This window comes from Astatotilapia calliptera, chromosome 2 (assembly GCF_964374335.1).
Source record: "Astatotilapia calliptera chromosome 2, fAstCal68.1, whole genome shotgun sequence".
Lineage (NCBI taxonomy): Eukaryota > Metazoa > Chordata > Actinopteri > Cichliformes > Cichlidae > Astatotilapia > Astatotilapia calliptera.
The window spans coordinates 18523785-18541658 of NC_137423.1; the positions used below are offsets into that span (position 1 = coordinate 18523785).

Sequence of the window (17874 nt, forward strand, 5' to 3'; positions counted from 1 at the left end):
TGGAGATGGAAGTCTGTTTCAGACACTGCTTCACATTTACCCATTTGCATTTGGTTGCAATTTGCTGCCTCACTATGCTGACAGTAATGTACGGCAGCAGTAATTTCAGGGGTATTGTTTCAACACCATAAACAATCACAGAATATGGTTTAAACTATTACATTACCTCCAAAATAATTTACATATTTCACAGTGCAGTGAAAGCAATTGCATTTTTACATAAGTCTCCAGAGACAGATTAAAAAAACATCAGCATGCTCCTTCTCTTTCTGTCTCTCTTTATTGCACACACACACACACACACACACACACACACACACACACACACACACACACACACACACACACACACACACACACACACACACACACTAATCAGTAATCCCCTCCTTCTCCCAGCACGGTCACTCTGCTTACCGCTGTCTGTCTCCGGGATGCAGAGATTACAGCAGCTCCAATTGTCCTCTCTGCTTAATGTCCTTGCACTTGGACACTTCCTGGTTGTACCTTGAATGAACCATATGTAGACAAAATGAGATTCTGCTGTAGCTCGACCGTGGATTATTGAAAAATCAGTTTAGGAGCCCAGAAAATATATCTGCCTTTGGAAAAGGACTGTGGTGAATGTCGGAAATGTTGTGTATAAAACTTTATTAAACAGCTGATTAAACGTCTCAGGGATGGAGCAAAAACACAACACTAACGAGACAAACTGATGCCACCCAGGAGCAAAAACCTTATGAGAGAATTAAACCACATTCATACTAATTAGCCACATATATGAAAACATTGATAATGAACAAGCTAGTTCATTCAACAGCCATGTTTTCTGTACACAGCAAAATCTCCAGTTTAAAATTAACACTAGAGAGTGTTTATATGGGTCCACACCTCTGAGTGTTAAATACAACACTGTTGAGTGTTAAATTAACACTTTTGACAGTGTTATATGTTTAAAAGTAACCTAGTCAGTTTTGAAGATTAACAAAGACTACACAGAAAATTCAAAAGTGTTAAATGTTTTGGTGTTAATAGTCTTCTTGCAAAAGTAGAGTTAATTTTACTCTAAGCAGAGTCACATTCTTTTAATGTAACTCTGAGGTGTAAAATGATAGTAGTTAAAATCGAGTGTTAAAAATGAGTGTTTCTCTGTCAAATCTGGAGTTGTTACAATGGAAACATTAACTCTTGACCTCTTAACTCTGAACTCCTACAGGGGCTATGACACCAATAGAGTGAATTCACAGACTCCGCCCCCAGCACGGCTCCAATCGAAGCTGAAGTGAAGCCGTTTCAGAACATTTTGCTCTACATATTTGAGTTGTTTGCCATGCTTGGTAAGTCACTTTTTCAAAGATTGCTTCAATTATTATTATGAGCTTTTACTTCTGTGGCTCTTTGGAGTTGAGACAAAGCTGTGTGAAAGGCATTAGCCATGTTGCTCGGTGATAGCATAATATTCTGTTTTAGCTAGCTGAAAGGTATTGTTTGCGGGCAAATACCACAGCCATGAAAAAAAGCTTGCATGTGAATTTTCAGTCAAACGTTTGGTCAAATACACCTAAAACAATGTCTAGAATGTGAAATGTTGGTATAATGGTGCTACTTGAAGCCTGAAAACGATCGCCCATAAAAAAAAAAAAAAAAACGAGCAAACAGCAGTAGCAGATGTCCTGACTGGATTCTACGTTAGCATAGATCCCTCCAGAGTTTTGTGCACACGGTTTAGGTAAAAATGAAAAAGGTTGAGGTTTTACATTTAGTTCAGTATTACCTGTTGTCTATGTCTTTGTCTTTTGGGAAAATACTTTACACAAGTAATGGCTCAAAGAGGATTCCATTTTTTTTTTTTTTACTGTGCTGCAATTGTTTACTGGATTATTTGTGCCATTAATTAGTGTCAACTAATTTTTATTCAATCTCCGCACAGGATATGCTTGTGAAGATGGAATATGGGGGAGAGCAGAAGTGCGTTGAAGTTCCACAAAGGAATGAATTAAGGACATGCATATTGTATTGAAGAAATAAGTGATGAGAATGCTGTTATTTGCATTTACCATGTCAGACCTTTTGATAAACAAAATTCTAATGAAAGTGAGAACATGTATACTGTTACATCTTTCAGAAAATGTTTTGAAATTGTGGTGCACAGTTCAGAATAAATGTTTTTCAAAAACCATTGCATCTTTTTAGTAAATGTTTATTTCCAAAAGAAATTTCTAGAAGTTCAGAACAGTAAAATTCCCGCTTTTTAGAATGAATTAGAAGATAACTCTTACGTAGTTGAACTAAAATACTCTTTGAGAGTTAATATATAAACTCTTAACACCAAGTGTTAAATTATCAACTCCAGACAGATTTGGTGTTTAACACTAAATCAGAGTTAACGTACCAACTCTCCAAAAAGAGTTAAATTAACACTCTCTGGTGTGGACCCATATAGACACTTTAATAGTGTTGAAATCAAATCCGACAGTGTTAATTTGGACATGCTGGATTTGCTGTGTAACACTGAGCAGTGTTGATTTTCTAACACTGGAAAATAACTCAAAATGTTAGAAATATTCCAGTGTTAGAAAATCAGCACCGCTCAGTGTTAGTCTTTGTTAATCTTCAAAACTGACTAGGTTACATTTTAGACATAACACTGTCAAAAGTGTTAATTTAACACTCAACAGTGTTGTATCTAACACTCAGAGGAGTGGACCCATATAGACACTCTCTAGTGTTAATTTAACACTGGAGATTTTGCTGTGATACGGACACCGACAAAGATACAAAGTGTTCTACTTGACTGAGATCTGCAGAGGCCACTGCAGTACGGTGAACTGAACACTAGAGTCATAAAGGGATTGGTGTCAACAATAATAATTAAGTGGGCTGTGGTGTATAAAAAGGCTCATTTGGTACTCAAAGGGGGCTCAAAGTGTGCCAAAGAAATAGCCTACACACTATTACACCACTGCCAGGCAGGTTAGACCCACGCGTGCATGTTTACATCACATTCCGATCCTGCCATCTAAATGTTCTTAGTTATCCTGTAGTCTTGAATCTAAGTGGCGGGCGGTGTGCACCGAGGAGTTTGGGGCGCACTTTCAGCCACTGAGATCTGAATCCACCTCTGATTCTGCAGAAGAGGACTCCTCAATAACTCACCTGCCCAGCCTCTCTCCACTGCTACTCCTCTTGGCATCTCATAAATCTGCCTGCTCTCTTCTAGCCCCTCCAAAGCCTCTGTCCTGGAGTCCTCCAAGTACCAGCACAATTCAAAGATCCATTCATACTTATCTTGGATCTCAGTTCATTCTCCTCTCCCATCGTGTTCCTGCTGTGTTTCTGCAGTCAGACCTAGATTACAAGTTTAACATTTGCTGTAAATTATCTGTTTTTCAATAAATGCAGAATATATATGTAACATTGTTGTGTGCTAAGTACTACACTACTTTTGCAGAACAATGACACTGGGTTTTTATTGTTGTAACCCATCTGGCTCATGCTCAGAGTTTTGCGGTTAGATATACTCTTCTGTTTGTAATGTGTGGTTATTTGCGTTACTGTTGCCTTCCTATTGGCTCAATAGGATCAATCCAATTCTGGCCATCCTCCTCTGGCTTGAAGAAGACATTTTGGCCAGAGATCTGCTGCTCATTCACTGTGAACCCTCGAGGTGTTTATGTGGAGAAAATCCTAGTAGATCAACACTTCCTAAAATACTCTCAGGCACCAATACTATCTGGCACCAGTAGCTGTGCCACGTTCAAAGTCATTTAAAATTATTATTATTTTTATTCTGATGATTATTTTGAACTTCAGCAGGTTGTCTTGACCATCTTTAAATGCACTGTGCTCACTGAGCTGCTGCCAGTTTGGTTGACACACTCTTTCCAGTATCGAGCAGCTGATGTAATATAGTGGTAGCAGCTACCTGTGCAATTAGCCATTCATTGCAAAGGCCAGCATGTTAAAACCAAAGAGATATCTCATTTAGTTTTATGTGGCTGAAGGATTTTTGGGGTGTTTTAACCTTCTGGGGTTTTAGGATGTTTGATACCATGTAACATGTATACAAAACGCACACATTGACTTTTTGCAGAAAACTGCACTGTGAAAAAAATGCAAAGTTTTAATAAACAATCCTGAGCTGTTCCTAATGTTTCTAAGCAACAACAGTAAGATAATGAGCTTATGACTCCATCCAAATCTCAGGAGAAGGGAGCAGCAGGGAGAGTGCATGGTTTGATCCAGGAGTTGAAGCTGTATCACGACTGCTTTTGTACATCTGTCAGAAGGTCAGTGGGCAGTTTGAGTTTGAGTTGGGACACATCTGAGGAGGCAGAAACCCTTTCAGAGAGCTGATTGACCCAGAGCGGTGTCTAGCTGTGTGTCTGAGGTAAAATAGTATTATTTTACCATTTCCATCTCATCGTGTTAAAGTACTGTGTGTGAAATTAGTTTTGAGCACAGTTGTTGCCAAACGCAGTGGCCTGATTGGTCAGATATGTTTATCCACATATGAAAAATCAAGTTTGGTTCGATAAAATAAATGCAGCAAAGTTCCAGTAAAGTTATGCGGTCAGGGTGAACAGCTGCATTAAGAATAGGTGAGTCTGGAGTTTGGAGTCTTCTCTCACCCCCATTCTCTGCGACCTGCTGGAGCGGGGGGGCTAGGAGGAGGAGTTGGCCGTCCGACTGCGGTCTGGAGTGTGGGGCCTCCCTGCTGCTGCGGAGTCGGGGCGGTCTGCCTCCCCCCACCGCAGGGAAAAGGGTAACACCACCTGGGTCTGGGTGCAGTTCCCCCCCCTCCAGGGGCAAGGGTACCTAGACCCGGGGCTTAGAGTACGCTTGGGGAGTGTGATCGTGTGTACAGCGTCTCTTTATGTCTGTCTCCACGTTGGTTGAGTGTGGAGTAAGTGTATATGAGAGCATGAGGGTGGGAATGGATGTTTGTATATGTGTGTGCCTGTATTTCTGTGTCTATATGTCAGGTTGGGTGTCAGGCGCCACCTCTCTGGGGACATCTTAGGCCCTCCAAGGTATGGAGGCCTATCTCCCCCTACCACCACTTCCCCTGCCAGTGGCGGACTCCCTCAGACATCGGTGCATTGGTGGATCTTTGTGTCCGGGGATGGGCGTCCAGGTACACACCGGCTCACTCCTTGGCGGCCGCTTATCGGGGCCTGGAGCCTGGGGCTTGCTCAGGCCACTTCGGAGGTGGGGTGCCCCCGGCCTCTTGGCCTGGGGCTCGGTCACTCAGGCACGGCTGGCTGCCGGCGGAGCTCACGGGCGCGTCACTGCAACTCCCCCTGGCTTCTGCTCCGCGGCTGCTGAGTGAGCCCTCATCTGGGACTCTCCTCAGCTCTTTCTGGGACAGTGGCACGGCTGCCCCTCTGTTGGTCTTCCTTGGTCTCTTGTGTTCTGGGGGCCTCTGGATGTCTGGAGTTTTGATCTCCTCCATACCTGCTTCATGCCCTGGAGGACGGGGCTGTGGCCCCCCCACACCCTCTAGCAGATCATTACATGAAGGAACCTTTTAAAAAACAAAAAACAAACGCGTCCATGCTCACAGGTGTACACACGGGTAATCACACCCACAAACTACACCCTTTTTGGCTCCTACCTCAAAGCACACTGTGTTCTGTTGATCTTATGTGCTGCACAATAATGTTTAACATTTAGTATTTACTGTCATATTCCCATATATCATTGTGATGTTGTTTATTCTATTACTCTTGTTCTCTTCTGCTTGTTTTCTTTTTTCTTTCTCAGCAGGTGACCCAGGTGATTGATATATGCATTTTTTTTCTTTTTTTCTTCTTTTTTTTCTTTTTCTGCTCATTCTGTTGGTTTTTGGTTTTTGCCCTTCTCCCCGTCCCTCTTCTCAGCTGTTTCTCTTTCCCTCTTTCTTTCTCCCCTTCTTTCCCCCAGTCAAGTCTGTCCCATATTCAGTAAGTGAAAATAAAATAAACAATAAAAGGTGAATCAAATGGACCATTATGGCAAGGCTGGGATGGTCAATTTGGTAAAGTAAATCCGTTGGGCATCTTTCTTTGCCTTTAGACAACAATTCTGATGGCAAATGAGCCAAACGGGACAGGAAAAAAAAAAAAAAAAAAAAAAAAAAAAAGAATAGGTGAGTCTGAAAATTATTTTTAATGCACAAAACATTGGCATGAATTTTATACATCCGTGTTTAAAGGATTAGGATCAGGTTATGTGTTAAATTCTTTTTATTCAATATGTGCGGTGTGAGAAATGCATGAAAAATGTTAAACACTTAACTTTTGCTGCAGGAAACTTTAAGTGTATTTAAATGTGTCCAGCCAACTCCATCAAACTGATTTTATTTCCCGTCACGTTGTGTACCTGTCACGAACAGAAGTAGAATGCTTTACTGCTGCTCAGTGTATACAGAAGTCTGATCGTGTAATCCAGTAAACATGGTGACCCCTGATACTTATACGTTATATAAGTGTATATGTTATAACTTAGATATACATAATTTACTATGCACTCTTTGCTTTTTAAACACAAACAGCCTCCATCAGTTGAGAGGATATTTATCTTTAACCTGACCTTTAAGCAAAGTCCTAAAACTAAAATCCTTTAAAATTATTATTCTTTGCTGACAATAGTTGAGGCTAGAGGCAGGGTACGCCTTTGGATACATGGGCAACACAGAAAACCACTCACACTCGCATTGTTGCCTGCGCTCAGTTTAGAATCACAACTTAACTTAGTACGGATGTGTGGACTGTGGAAGGAAACCAGCAAATATGAAGAAAAGAGCAAGTCCAATGGTTCAAACTCAGAACCAAATGGGTTTCCTATGGACACATATCTGTAAGACCATACACAGATATCCTCATTTAAAAGCAGGTAACAGACAGGTAACATGTTGCATTGTTTGCAGAGTTGATGATGCCTTTCCGAGGCAATACTGAGATTAACACACATAACAGGCACTCATCAGAAGAGCCATTTCATCACTGTCAAAATGGGCAGTAGAGCCAGTGATTGGAAGAGGTCCTCTACTGTTTATCAATTATGTAAATTGACATACAGTTTGAAAGCCCTGGGAAATCCTTCTGCCAAGTCTTAGCAGACCAGTAGTCAGCTAAGTAAATAAATAAAAAGACAAGTATCATAGATCAATTGTTTTTTAAATGTTTCCACAAATCCCTTTTCTAAAGCGTGAGGACTCAGAAGTAGTGTTGGGTATTTAGACCTCAGTGTGAATGTTTTTATCTCAGAACATTGTTACATAAACACTTACCACACATGCAGTTTAAGCCATATATTACCGACATACATTTCATATTTATAGTGAGCACAGTGATCACTAATTAGAGTCAAATGCTAATTATTATTGTTATGTAGATAATGTGTGTAAAAAGTTTGCATGTTCTCTCTGTGTTTGCGTGGGTTCTCCCCGGGTGCTCCGGCTTCCTCCCACAGTCCGAAGACATGCAGTTAGTGGGGTTAGGTTCATTGGAAACACTAAATTGCCCATAGGTACGAATGCAGGACTGAATGTGAGTGCGACTGGTTGTCTCTGTCTATGTGTTAGCCCTGTGACAGACTGGCGACCTGTCCGAGGTGCACCTTGCCTCTCGCCCTAAGACAGCAGGGATAAGCTGAGAACTTGAGAACAAAGTGACCATAGGTGTACTGTATCTGCTAGGAGGATGAGGGGTCAAGGTCAAGTTTATTTATAAAGCACATTTCCAGATAGACGATGCTGCATAAAGTGCTTAACAATATAAAAGTGCCATTAAAAAGAAACAATATAAAACAATAATAACAACATAAAACAGTGATAGGATAATAAGAGAATTAAAACAATAGCTAAGACTATTAAATAAGACCAAAATGCTTGGGTCATAGTGTGTTAAAAGCCAGGGAATAAAAATATGTCTTTAGTAGTGATTTAAAGTGATCAAGTGTTTGTGCAGATCTAATATTTAGGGGGAGACTACTCCAAAGTCTGGGACATGCCACAGAGAAGGATCTATCACCACGAGATTTGAGATTAGTCCGTGGGATGGACGGCATTCAATTTGAGCTAGACCTCGTGGTTTTTCATAAACAGAAAGGAGCTCAGACAGGTAAGAAGAGCTCGGGCGTTAAGAGACTTAAAAACAAAAAATAAAAGTTTAAATTGGATCCTGTAGGAGACAGGAAGTCAGTGTAGAGAATTGGGGTTATATTCTCTCGCTGTTTGGGGTAGCACTGGTTGTCACCAGTATTTTTTTGGTGACTGGACATTATAGCTAAACACATACAATGTAGCAGTTTAGCTTATTAATTAACAATCGCAGTGATTGTAAATATAATAGTGGTGCAGTAGTGTAGACTTAGCCAAAGCTTATTTAACCATCAACAACAAAAAAAGATTAGAAGAAGTAAAATATCATTTTCACTTATAGTATTTGTGTCGATCAATGAGTCAACTTTAGGGTCTGAGAACGTACAAGAGCCCGTTGGATCGGTATTTGTCATTACATTATATTACATGTACATACACAAGTTAAAAGATTGTTGGTCAGCAGTGAGAGCTTACATGTTCATAAACATTGGTTGCCTCTCTGGCAGGTGCAAGGCTATACTGAAGTATCTTGTGATGTAGCGTGTCCTCATTGCCTCTTTCACAGGTTTTTGAACACAACAAAGAGGTCCACCACCACTGTACAAAAGGCAGGACTTTTCAGAAGCTTTAATACTCCCAAAAACAACAAAACCGCAAAATCCAACAACATGGAAGGCTTGGGAAGAAGGATAAAGTCTAAGGGGACAGAGAGATTGAATGAAAACCAGATTAGTAAGGAAAAGAAGAATCCAATTAGACATTAAAAACGGGACAAAAGAATTAAAAAATAATATCCAAAATTCAAAATAAAGCCAAAATAAACTGAAAGAGACTCAACTCGGACAACAGGAATTTTCAGACAGAGGAAACAAATGCTGCCTTTCTCATTTCCCAAAGTACACATCGTTGATTCCTCTCATCATGTCTTAGCCCCTCTCACGAGAGATGCAAGCAGAGGAGTTGAGGCAACAGGCGTTTTAACAAAATGAGACATCCTTGCTTTGTGGAAGTGATATTGATCAGACATTTGACACATCTACCACCAAGCCTCCTCTCTTCTGTCTTCTCCATCCTCTAGATGCATTTTAGGAATTGAGACATCCTTTGTATTGACATAGATATCTGGGTCATAGGCAGGAGAAAGGAAAACAACCATAAATAAGGATCACAACAAAGGCCTCGATCCTGACTTGAGTCTTTAATAAAAGGTATCAGGGTGGAAAGTACATTAGCAACCCGGCCACTACGAGGATTCATTAGTGAGGAGTGTCACAATGTAGTGGTTGTGCTACGAGCTATCAAACCATCCTTAATCGCGAGGGGGGGGATACCAGCGTATCCAGAACCCGTGCTGTCAGTAGATCACCACATGGCTAATAGTAGAATCATTTAAATTTCATAAATAAAAACAATTCTTGCAGATTGGTGGTGTCAGCTGGAAAGTCAGTTTCCTTTCCCCTAAACAGCCAGTGAGCTAGAGCCGTCCTTTGATGCTTCTCATATTGTTTCCATCTTGTAGAACAGGCACAGTAAAACATGGATGGTGCTTTGGTTGAGAGGCTGACTAACAGACTTTTCCACTGTGCTAAGGCTTCTTATCAAACTTTCAGGACTCTGGCAAAGAGCAATTAATTTCCCACAAGCCACTGTAAGCACTTTTGTTGCTTTCAAAGAGCCCTGACCACTGACTGTTCCACTGCTTATATGCTTTTGACTACCTGTTATGATGGGGGATTACGATGCAAAGTGTTGCATTAATCACTGGAGTAAAATAAGCTTCTTGGTGTGGAGCTAAGTAAGCGTACACTTCATTCTACTGAAGCGGAAGCACAGTCGTCAATATGCAAAGCTTGGTCAAAACCCAAAGTGACATTCATATGTAATATATGTGTAATCCTGAACTTTCAGAATGTGTCTTCACATTTTAAGTAGAGTACACCACGGGAGCACAGTAAGCCTTACACACTCAGTAATCTGGCTCTGCTGTTTAATCTGCATGCATGCTGACTTACCAAATCATGACTGATGTCTCCATTGCTGTTTTTCCATTTCAATCACAGACACACACATTGACATTTATCTGCATATAGTTTGAATGAAAGCTGCAGAGCTGATGTCTTCATAAGTCGTGTGTCTTCTGTGCCAAGTCAGCTCCACAGAAGAGTCGGTGAATGTAAATCCATCCTATAGATTATCCATTCTCTCTGCACTAAAACTGCCTGCCTCAATCTCCCATTCACCCTCTTTATAGTCTTTCGCTCCGTATGGATTCCAGCACTCCAATCGTATTGTGTGGAAACGCCACGGTGGCTCACTGGGTAAGACTCTGCACTGTGGTACTTGCAATTTTGTGGGTTAAAAAGAATTGATCGCTGCATTTGTGTGCCCTTTTCATAAGTAATTTCCACCCCACATCACAGTATAGAAATGGTTTCAAATCTCTACACTGAATTTCAATCAAGTCCTTGAAATGTCTGTTCTTTTTGCTCAAATCTCACTGTAGTCGAGGCATTTAGCAAAATCTATCTGCTAAAGGATTTGTTTTACTGTGAGAAGTTGCATTGTACAGATGAAGGTTCAAATGCAGGTTAAGATGTAAAGTGTTTTCTCATACACGGCAGCAATAATAGAAAAGGAGGATGGAAATTAAATGATAGACTATTTAGTTTTACTCATAATTTGGCACAACCTCTGAAACACAGCTGTGGGTTCTGATGAGTTTAAAGTTGATTGTATCTGTTTTTTTATTTTATTAGAATCATTACAAGAAAACAAAACACACATGAGAGAGCTATGCCTAATGCTTGTTTGATATAAGGTACATTTTAAGCAATAACAAATGTAAAATTTGGATCATTTTATTGGACTTTTCACATTCACATTGAGTCCACAGTGCTTAAGGGGGAGCTGTTGTGTCCTATTTCATAATTATATTGTTGGATACTCTTTGTATGATACACAGTTCAAAGTGATCCTCGGGCTCACACTGGGCTAAAAGCCACCCTGTGGCCCATGTTCCCACACCCTTTGTGTTGGCTACTCCACACAAATAAAAGATGTTTCAACATTGTGTAGATGGTGTTCGTGTGCCCTGCCTACTATGTTAGCAATGTCCTCTCTTTTGACATATAGAGCCAATCCCTTTCTTCGTATTCCCTCTGATACTTCGTGCAGGTTCACTATTGTCATGGCTCCCGGGTCACTGAGCCAGTGTTTCATGTTTTGTTGGTTCATAATTTTTTCTAGATTCTTGAGTTATAGTTTTGTTTACTTTAATACTTCTAGTAATACTGTAACAGTCCTGGGTTTGTGTCCTGTTTTAAACCAGTGTTAATGTTTTTGGGTTTTCTTCAAAAGTATTGAAAGTATTAGTACGATAAGTGTACCGCTGCGGTGGCCCACCAGAGGCTGGCCCGGCCCCCTTGCCGCCGCCGCCAATCTACAGCCAGACTGTTGGATTCTACCCCTTCCTCAGAGACCCACGGTGATCAAGGAAGCTATGGCGGGTTCGGTCCGAGCTAGTGGGCCCACAGCCAGTTCTCTACCTCCCTGGTTCAGCCGTTCTGGCCGTTTGCTTAAGCCCCGAGCTTTGGACTAGTGTGGACGGTTCTACTGGGTGTTCGGGTGGGGCATGTGTGGTGGCCCACCAGAGGGCTCCACTCACAATGTGTCCAGTTGTACTTTGGAGATGAATAAAGTCGGAATGGAAAGTTACAGCTCTGTGTTGTCTGTACCATATCTGTCATGGTCGCTGTGCCTCACCAGCTGATTCTGTATTAGGCAACATGTTTTCTCTCTCTCTCTCTCTCTCTCTCTCTCTCTCTCTCCTGCCGGGGCGATGCTCATTATGGGCTCCCGCCCCTGGCCCACGCACCTGCTGCCGATCGGGATAATCACAAGGCCGATTTAAGACAGCAGCACTGTGTCACTCGTCGCTGGATCGTTGAGTTATCAGCGTCAGTCGCTCAGTAGATTGTAAATAAGGATCTGTGAGTTCGTTCCGTCTGTTCGCCTCTAACTATAATCTCTGTGTACAGATCTATCCCGGACCTTTCCCTGCCTGCCTGTCATCCCGTGGACGAGTGAGTGGATGGTGTTTCCCCAGTGTGGGGAGTGAAGAGAGAGAGCCTTTGGAGGACGTCAGATTCCCGTCTTTTCCCTCACATACCCCGGAACCCTTGACCCCCCTCCCCTCCCTCCAGCACTTTGTAAATAGCATCACCTGGTGTCGTTGTGTAAATAAAATCTGTAAATCCTGTAAGGAGTCCCGGTCTGCGCCTGAGTCCGTTAACTGAAACCTGACAGAACGACACTCATCGCTCAGGGAGCTGCTCTGGCTCGACATGAGCAAATGCTCGAGCGGCTCCACCACGAAATGGCGGCGCTTACGCAGGCGGTCGCTCGCTTAACACCTCTGGAGAGTGATCCCCGGCCGGCGGTCCCGCCCCCCAGGAGCCTGCGCCTGCCGCTGCGAGCACACCTCCGGCACCTCTGCCACCCTCGGACGGACCCCTGCCCACGCCGGAACCTTTTACGGGTGAGTCGGACAAGTGTGCTGGTTTTCTGGCTCAATGTACTCTTGTGTTCCGTGAGCAGCGGCGCTTCCATAACAACGACGGTGCCAAAATAACCTTTTTTGTCCAGTTGCTGCGGGACCGGGCTTTAAAGTGGGCTCAGGTCGTGCTTAGCTCGGATCCCGGGATTGCCTATGCTGATTTCCTGTCTAAATTCCAGACTGTGTTCAATAAAGGCTCAGGCGCTGAAGTCGCCGCGCTTCGTCTGCTGAACTACAAACAAGGGAAGCGGAGCATGTCTGACTATTCTATTGATTTTTGGATTTTGGCTGAAGAGACAGGCTGGGGCCCGGAGGCCTTACGGAGTGCACTGCTCAATAATGTTCGTGAAGAGGTGAAAGATGAACTCATTATGCGAGATCTCCCCGACTCTCTTACCGAGTTAATGGCTTTATGTATCAAGGTGGATGACCGGCTGCGAGCTCGTCGTCTGCCGCGGCACTACAATTCCCAGGAGGCCACGGGGCAGTGGAGGGCTGGCTCCACCTCGGAGCCCAGCTCTTCCCGGCAGGCAGAGAGCGCAGACGGAGGAGAGCAACGCATGCAGATTGGAGGCTCGCATCTCTCCGCCGCGGAACGCCAGCGCCGTATCTCTGCCGGTGAGTGCCTCTATTGCGGCCACAAGGGACATGTGGTCGCCTCTTGCCCATCTCGAGCAAAAGGTCGCGCCCACCAGTGACGGTAGGAGTGCTGGTGGGCGGTCTCAGCCAAGACAAATCTCCTCCACGGTTAATGCTGTCTGCCCAGCTCATGGTCAACACCAAAGGTCATGTTCTCTCCGTTTTGATAGATTCAGGGGCGGAACAGAATTTTATTGACTCTGAGTTAGCAGACCGCCTTCAGCTAGGGCAGGAACCTCTTCCCCACACTTTGCATGTCACTGCTTTGTCCGGCCAGCGCCTACCTGACATTACTCACGTCACTGAGCCCGTTATTCTTACTCTGTCTGGCAACCATACTGAGGAAATATGTTTTTTTGTGTTTAAGGCCACTCGGACGCCGCTCGTTCTCGGGCACCCCTGGCTTCGTCAACACAACTCGTGCATTAATTGGCTTACGGGACGCATTACGGGGTGGGGAGAGGAATGCCATATGACCAGCCTTAAATCCGCCTCACCGCCTCACACACCAGCCTCCCTCGCCAAGTCGACCGCGCCCTCCGATTTGTCCGGAGTGCCCCCTGTTTATCATGATCTCGCCGAAGTGTTTCGCAAGGACCGGGCCCAGTCGTTGCCTCCTCACCGACCGTACGATTGCGCTATCGACTTACTCCCTGGCGCGCCATTGCCTACTAGCCGTCTCTACAGCATCTCTCTACCGGAGCGAGAGGCTATGGAGTCATACATCTCAGAGTCCCTCGCCGCCGGCTCGATCCGCGCATCCTCATCGCCCGTAGCAGCAGGGTTTTTCTTCGTCGAGAAAAAAGACAAGTCTCTCCGCCCGTGCATCGACTACCGTGGATTAAATAACATAATCATCAAAAACAAATATCCACTCCCACTTCTGACCTCTGCTTTTGAGCTGCTCCAGGGGGCGACAGTTTTCAGCAAATTGGACTTGAGGAGCGCATATCACTTAGTTCGGATCCGAGAGGGCGACGAGTGGAAGACCGCCTTCAATACTCACCTTGGACACTTTGAATACTTGGTTATGCCGTTCGGCCTCTCTAATGCTCCTGCAGTTTTTCAAGCACTCGTTAATGATGTTTTGAGGGATTTCATCAACAGGTTCGTCTTCGTCTACCTCGACGACATCCTGATCTTCTCCAAATCACTGTCAGAGCATGAGACCCACATCAGACAGGTCCTGCAACGCCTGCTGGAAAATCGGTTGTTTGTAAAAGGTGAGAAATGTGTCTTCCACGTGTCCACAGTTGCCTTCTTAGGCTACGTCATCGAGCAGGGAGACCTACGTCCTGACCCAGCTAAGGTGAAAGCCGTGGTGGAGTGGCCTGAACCCCCCAACCGACGGCAGCTGCAGCGGTTCCTCGGCTTCGCTAACTTCTATAGGAGGTTCATCCGGGACTATAGCAAGGTAGCTCTGCCTTTAACACAATTGACCTCTCCCAGGGTTCCTTTTCAGTGGAACGATGCTGCCCAATCAGCCTTCCTGGAGCTGAAAGAGCGATTCGCCTCAGCACCCATTCTGGTCCAGCCCGACCTAACCCTGCAGTTTGTGGTGGAGGTGGACGCATCCGACACGGGAGTAGGAGCGGTCCTCTCGCAACAGAGGGATGGTAAGCTCCACCCGTGTGCCTTTTTCTCCCGTCGTCTCACCCCCGCAGAGCGCAACTACGACATTGGCGATCGGGAACTTCTTGCCATCAAGCTCGCCTTGGAGGAGTGGAGGCACTGGCTGGAGGGCACTGCCCAACCGTTCATCGTTTGGACAGACCATAGGAATCTGGCATATCTGCAAACCGCAAAGAGGCTTAACGCCAGACAAGCAAGGTGGGCTCTGTTTTTTACGCGGTTCCACTTTTCAATCACTTACAGGCCAGGATCCCGCAACGTCAAGCCGGACGCCCTGTCTCGACAGTTCTCCACCTCCGAAGACCCGGCGGACCCTGCTCCCATCCTCCCGGCCACCTGTGTGGTGGGGGCTGTCTCCTGGGAAATCGAGTCGGCCATTCGCGAGGCTCAGAGAGCCGAACCGGATCCAGGAGGCGGCCCTGCGGGGCGCCTGTTCGTTCCCCAACCTGTCAGGTCTCAGGTATTACAGTGGGCACACACAGCCCGTTTCTCCTGTCACCCAGGAATACACCGCACAATTACTTTCCTGCAGCGCTACTTTTGGTGGCCCACCCTGAGCCGGGACACCAAAGAATACGTCTCCGCGTGTACAAACTGCGCTCGAAACAAGACCCCAAACCAGCCACCCTCGGGTCCGCTTCATCCCTTACCCACGCCTACCAGACCATGGTCCCATGTTTCTCTGGATTTTGTGACCGGCCTCCCGCCATCTGCAGGTAATACGGTCATACTCACGATCATTGACCGCTTTTCTAAGGCGGCTCACTTTGTTGCTCTGCCCAAGCTGCCTACAGCATTGGAGACTGCTCGCCTGCTCACCACCCATGTCTTTCGCCTGCACGGCATTCCAGATGACATCGTGTCTGACCGGGGTCCTCAATTCACGTCCCGTGTGTGGAGGGAGTTCTGCACCTCATTGGGATCTAAGGTCAGTCTCTCCTCTGGTTATCATCCGCAGAGCAATGGCCAGTCCGAACGGGCGAACCAGGAGTTGGAGGCGGCCCTGCGCTGCGTCATCTCTTCCAACCAGGCCGTCTGGAGCGAGGAACTGCCCTGGATCGAGTACGCCCACAACAGCATGACCTCCTCCGCCACGGGCCGGTCCCCTTTCGAAGCTTCTCTGGGGTTCCAGCCACCTCTTTTTCCCTCCATCGAAGGCGAACACTCTGTGCCATCTGTCCGGGCGCATCTGCGTAGGTGTCGTCGGGTGTGGAAGGCCACCCGGGCTGCGTTGTTACGCACCAAGGACCGCAACAAACGCTTCGCTGACCGCCGCCGGTCCTCCGCTCCCGCCTATACTGTTGGGCAGAAGGTATGGCTTTCCACACGCTTCGTTCCCATCCGGGCAGAATCCAGGAAGCTCTCTCCTGCCTATATCGGCCCGTTCGAGATCTCGGCTTTGGTTAACCCTGTGTCTGTTAAGCTCAAGCTGCCTCGCAAAATGAAGATACACGATGTTTTCCATGTGTCTCAGGTTAAACCTCTCCGGTCCAGTCCTCTGTGCCCGCCTTCCAGGCCCCCTCCTCCCCCCCGGCTCGTGGACAGTCTGCCGGCTTACTCGATCACCCGTATCATGGATTCTCGGCGGCGGGGGTGTGGCTTCCAGTACCTGGTGGATTGGGAGGGCTATGGCTTGGAGGAGCGGTCCTGGGTCCCTCGGGCGGCCATCCTGGACCGGCGCATGCTGCAGGCGTTCCATCGTCTGCATCCGGATAAGCCTGGTGGGTCGCCGGGGGGCTCCCGTTGAGGGGGGGGTACTGTCATGGTCCCTGTGCCTCACCAGCTGATTCTGTATTAGGCAACATGCTTTCTCTCTCTCTCTCTCTCTCTCTCTCTCTCTCTCTCTCTCTCTCTCTCCTGCCGGGGCGATGCTCATTATGGGCTCCCGCCCCTGGCCCACGCACCTGCTGCCGATCGGGATAATCACAAGGCCGATTTAAGACAGCAGCACTGTGTCACTCGTCGCTGGATCGTTGAGTTATCAGCGTCAGTCGCTCAGTAGATTGTAAATAAGGATCTGTGAGTTCGTTCCGTCTGTTCGCCTCTAACTATAATCTCTGTGTACAGATCTATCCCGGACCTTTCCCTGCCTGCCTGTCATCCCGTGGACGAGTGAGTGGATGGTGTTTCCCCAGTGTGGGGAGTGAAGAGAGAGAGCCTTTGGAGGACGTCAGATTCCCGTCTTTTCCCTCACATACCCCGGAACCCTGGACCCCCCTCCCCTCCCTCCAGCACTTTGTAAATAGCATCACCTGGTGTCGTTGTGTAAATAAAATCTGTAAATCCTGTAAGGAGTCCCGGTCTGCGCCTGAGTCCGTTAACTGAAACCTGACAATATCTCCACTCCGCTTGTTTTGATCATTGTTCTACAGAATTTCGTCCAAAGTGACAGTAACCAAAGTGGCCAAATCCAATCTTATCTGAAACCATGAAGCAAATTAGGGAACAAATTTAGGAATAACGAACTGACAGTCCATACAAGCTTCAGTCTTTTTCACACTGAAGCTATAGAGATAGTGGAAACATCTGTGGAACTACACACAAAAGAAAGCCATCGAGATGACGAGCCACGTGAAGTAAAACTAAAGGAAATGCACAAGAGCCAAAACACTCAAGAATCAAAACAAAATAGGAAGTAATTACATGGGAAATCACATGACAGAGAATCAAAACAAAATAGGAAGTAATTACATGGGAAATCACATGACAAAGAACAAAGAACTGAGGGAAGTCGGAAAAAGCTGAACACAAGAAATCTAAGTTCCATCCATCCTCTTCCGCTTATCCAACTCAGAGCTGGAGCCTATCCCAGCTGCCATAGCGCACATGGCAGGGTACACCTTGGACAGGTCCCCAGTTGGTCACAGGGCTAACAGAGAGAGACAGATGACCATTCACACCCACATTCACACCTACAGACAATTTAAAATCAACACATAACTGAATCCCACTAACTGCATGC

The 17874-nt window shown here is 45.7% G+C and overlaps 3 long non-coding RNA genes across 3 annotated transcripts; all 3 read left to right on the plus strand.

Moving 5' to 3' along the window:
* Positions 1–911: 911 nt before the first annotated feature.
* Positions 912–2179, plus strand: LOC145430821 (uncharacterized). Its single transcript, XR_013911147.1, has 2 exons — positions 912–1337; positions 1931–2179. It is a non-coding gene; the product is annotated as an uncharacterized LOC145430821 (long non-coding RNA).
* A 9457-nt stretch (positions 2180–11636) lies between these two features.
* LOC145420487 (uncharacterized) lies at positions 11637–12347 on the plus strand. Its single transcript, XR_013901807.1, has 2 exons — positions 11637–12042; positions 12124–12347. It is a non-coding gene; the product is annotated as an uncharacterized LOC145420487 (long non-coding RNA).
* Positions 12348–16456: 4109 nt separating this feature from the next.
* LOC145430827 (uncharacterized) lies at positions 16457–17204 on the plus strand. Its single transcript, XR_013911153.1, has 2 exons — positions 16457–16898; positions 16980–17204. It is a non-coding gene; the product is annotated as an uncharacterized LOC145430827 (long non-coding RNA).
* The last annotated feature ends 670 nt before the right edge of the window (positions 17205–17874 follow it).